The following is a 4,760-nucleotide window of genomic DNA, read 5'->3' on the forward strand; positions in this document are numbered from 1 at the left end:
TATTGAGGTTTTGGAGTTGTTCTCATGGAATTTGTTACATGCATGTCCCTATCTTGATTTTAGATCATGAAATCATCTTGTTTTTGGAGGGAATTGGCTCATTGGAGCATGTATTAGAAGCTTTGAACTTATTAGAACACATGCATGTTATGTTTGATCATGTTCTTGAAGTTTTGTTTGAAAATGGGTTTAATTGACTCACCTTTGGGCCTTGATTTTACAAATTGAGCTTTGAATCATGTTATACTATGACTTTGCAAGTGTTTTCCAGAAATTAGCCAAAAGGATCGAATTTGATGCATTGGAATTGAGTTTTGATCTTGAGGTTCAAATCTGAAAATTCCAGATTTTGGACTCACGCTCGAGCGACGAGTTCTACGCTCGAGCGTAAGCCTTGTGTTCATGCAGTCCGCTCGAGCGAAGAAATTGGAGCTCGACGTGAAATGTGTGTATCCAGTACTTTGCATGTGTTTACAGTCCGCTCGAGCGAGGGAATGCACGCTCGAGTGAGGACATGTGTCTTACGCTCGAGCGTGTATCGAGCGCCCATCGAGCGTGATTTTTGTGCATCCAGTACTTTTATTGTAGCTTGCAGTCCGCTCGAGCGACGGAAGTCACGCTCGAGCGGAGATCATTTGTCTGCATGTTCGCTCGAGCGTAGAAAGCCACGCTCGAGCGAGACCCCTGTTTTTTGAAAATTCTGAAAAGTGTTTTAAAGTGTATTTTTGCATTCTCATTCCATCCTAGGCATTCCTAGGCCTAGTTTAAGGCATCTTAATGAGGATATTCATGTAGAACCACACCAAAGAAAATTAGGGATTAAGTTATTATTTCCCAACTGTGTAGCTTAGTGTGTGTTCATTCTGTAACTGTGTAGGGTTGGCATCCGAAGACGTGTACTAGCTTATCTGTAGCCCAGAACTTTGTGAGTAACAATGTTGTAAAGATATGTTCAATTGAAATTATTTTCTGAACATTGACTGTACTGCTTTATGAAATGACACTGTTTACTGAATGAATGCTTGTCCTATTTGCGAACTGTACCCGTGGCATCAATAGCTAATTACTGTTACTAAACTGTTACTGCTACTGTTACATAGATATCTGTCGGTTCCCATGTTGGAACCACTACTGTTTACTGATGTGATGGCCGTCATTGATTGCTCGGTCTGTTAAAACCTACTGTACTGTTTTGCTATTGGATGTACCACATATGACTATTATAGTTTCTGAATGACTGTTATGGCATGAATTATGAGCCACAAATTGAATGACTGATATACTGATAAATGACTGTTTTCAATACTGAAAGGACATTCATTCTTAACCCCTTTACGCATATGTTATTCACTGGGCTTTAGCTCACTGCTCATATATATATGTAGGTATGCAGGCACCGAATCGAAGCTAGGAGCGTTGGGTTAAACTCCCTTTTTGTCAAAGCCAACCACCGTGCCTCACTAAGAGGTTCCAAGTCCTTCAAGCTAGGGCTTTTAGGGTGTTTTACATTTCTCCCTTTTTGTATCTGTTTTGTAACACTGTATAGACCGAATGATATCTGTATCTGGAGTTTGTACATATTGTTTTTGTTTTGATTGTAAATATGTTATGAAAAGCCTTTTTGCATACAGATTGTCACAGCTCATTGGACATCTTTTAATTACTGTTTTAGCTTCCGCCAGCCCCTGTACTTTGTATTACTGTTCTACTATTAAGTAGGCCTGCGGTAATCTCGGATTACTGGCCAATTACGGTGCTAAACCCATAGGGGCGGGTTTGGGTCGTGATAGAGTGGTATCAGAGCGATACTAAACCACGAGTTATACCACACACACGTGTCCAGATGAGCTATAGGATGTCCTAAAAAAATAATAGGGCATTACATGAGCATGAAAAATGTGTGTGGACACGACATGAATATCTGTGCTAATGTGCTATGTGTTAAGTATGCAACTGTCTATGTTTATAATTGCTATAATTGTCTATAGTGAAATGGATAACGCCAGAACTACTGATGAATCTGAATCATCCGAGGCCAGAATGGCAAGGCTAGAAAGAACAGTCGAACTGCTAACTGAGGCCTTAAGGCAACATCAACAACAGAACCAACAGCCCCCACCTCCTCTAGTACAGCCAGAGCCACCTATTAATGATGATATAATAGCTCTGACACAAAAATTTAGCAAGATGAAACCGCCATCATTTCAGGGAGGCCTTGAACCCTTAAAGGCTGAAGCATGGATTCTTGAAACAGAAAAATTATTTGAAGTCTTCCCGTGTTCTGAAGCACACAAAGTGCTACTGGTTACCTTCACCTTACAAGAAGAGGCCAGAAGGTGGTGTATGCTAGTCCGTGACACCGACACCGTTATGACTTGGGCTCAGTTTAAGGGACCGAAAAGTGACTGAGTTTGAACAACTGAAACAAGGCACCATGTCGGTAGCAGAGTACGAATCAAAGTTTACCGAACTTGCCCGTTATGCACCACACATGGTTGATATTGATTACAAAAAGGCCAGAAAGTTTGAAGGCGGCCTTAATGTTGAGATCCTTGACAGAATTAATATTTTGAAACTACTGAAGTACGTAGATGTTCTTGACCGAGAAATCATGGCTGAGTAGAACATCGAGGCGTTGAAACAGACTGAGACACCAGTGACCGAGTGGCATGGTAAGAGACGAGGCTTTAAGTTTAAGAAAGGCCAGAATAATCCATTGAACAAAAAGCAGAATACAGGATCAACAACTAGTTCTAGTCAAGGGAACCGTTCTATACCGCCCTGCTCTGAATGTGGTATAAACCATAAGGGAGTTTGTTATAAAGTCTCTGGTGCTTGTTACAGGTGTGGCAAGGTGGGCCACATGGTTAAAGATTGCCCTTTCACTCCTCCGGGCAATAGTAAAGTTGCAGCCAGCGCCGCAGCATCAACTGCTGCACCAAAACCCAACCCTAAAGCTACTGGGAAAGAGCCTATGAGGCAAGACTGAGTGTTCGCACTCGTACTGGGAGACGTACAAAACACTGAGACCGTCGTGTCAGGTATACTCTCAATTTGTGCTAAAAATGCGTATGTTTTGATTGATTCGGGGTCTACACATTCATATGTATCGCATGCTTTTTCGCGAAAATTGAATAGACCATTGGGACCCATGAACTATCTGTTAGCTGTATCTTCACCTGTTGGAGGATTCATGACTTGTGCTTATATGTACCCTGCATGTGAAATTATTGTTGGGGATGTTCATCTGTATATTGATTTACTACCATTGAATATAGATCATTTTGATGTGATATTGGGAATGGACTGGTTAACAAAATATCATGCTACCATAGATTGTGTGACGAAACAAGTTGTTTTCCGTCCACCCGGACTGCCTGAATTTGTGTTTAACGGAGTTGGAGTAGTACCTCCCCCATACCTGATTTCATCCATGAAAGCTTTTAAATTGATTAGAAAAGGATGTAAAGGGTATCTGTGTTCTGTATTGACTGTCCTTACTGATGATAAAATTGATGTGAACAGTATTCCTATAGTCAGAGAATTCGCAGATGTTTTCCCAGATGATCTGCCAGGGGATTTGATTGATAGGGAGATCGAGTTTACCATTGATATGATTCCGTGTACACAGCCTGTATCTAAAACTCCATACAGAATGGCACCTACCGAATTGAAAAAGTTGAAAGTTCAGCTACAAGAACTGCTAGATAAGAAGTTCATCAAGCCCAGTACTTCACCGTGGGGCGCGCCAGTCTTATTTGTGAAAAAAAAAGACGGCTCACTGAGACTTTGCATTGATTACCGTGAACTGAACAAGGTAACCGTGAAAAATAAATATCCATTACCTCGCATTGATGATTTATTTGATCAGTTACAGGGTGCCCAGGTATTCTCCAAAATTGACCTTAGATCTGGATACCACCAGTTGAAAGTCAAGACAGGAGACATTGAAAAGACTGCCTTTCGAACGAGGTACGGACATTATGAATTCTTAGTTATGCCTTTCGGAGTTACCAATGCACCTGCTGCATTTATGGACCTTATGAACAGAATTTTCAAACCTTACCTCGATGACTTTATTGTTGTATTCATAAATGACATATTAATTTATTCCAAAAGCATGGAGGAACATGAATATCATTTGAGAACTGCCCTACAGACTCTAAGAGAACAGAAACTGTATGCTAAACTGACTAAATGTGAATTTTGGCTAGACAGTGTGATGTTTTTGGGACATGTAATCAGTAAAGATGGTATTACAGTTGACCCACAGAAAATTGAAGCAGTAGTGAACTGGCCTAGACTGACAAATGTTACCGAAGTCCAAAGTTTTCTAGGCTTAGCCGGGTATTACAGAAGGTTTGTCAAAGATTTCTCCAAAATTGCCCTACCACTGACACAGCTGACTCAGAAGGGGATATCATTTGACTGGACCGACCAGAGGGAATCAGCTTTTCAAGAGTTGAAAACTCGACTAGTGACTGCACCGATTCTCACCTTATTCTCAGGTACGGATGGTTATACTGTATATAGTGATGCTTCTCATAAGGGTTTGGGATGTGTTTTAATACAGAATAGGAAAGTAATTGCGTATGCTTCCCGACAACTGAGACCGCATGAAAAGAACTACTCGACCCATGACTTGGAACTTGCTGCAGTAGTGTTTGCACTAAAATTTGGCGTCACTACCTTTATGGGGCAACATGTGAGGTGTATACAGACCACAAGAGTTTGAAATACTTCTTCACACAGAAAGAACT

This window comes from Camellia sinensis, chromosome 4 (assembly GCF_055761805.1).
Source record: "Camellia sinensis isolate YWXY chromosome 4, ASM5576180v1, whole genome shotgun sequence".
Lineage (NCBI taxonomy): Eukaryota > Viridiplantae > Streptophyta > Magnoliopsida > Ericales > Theaceae > Camellia > Camellia sinensis.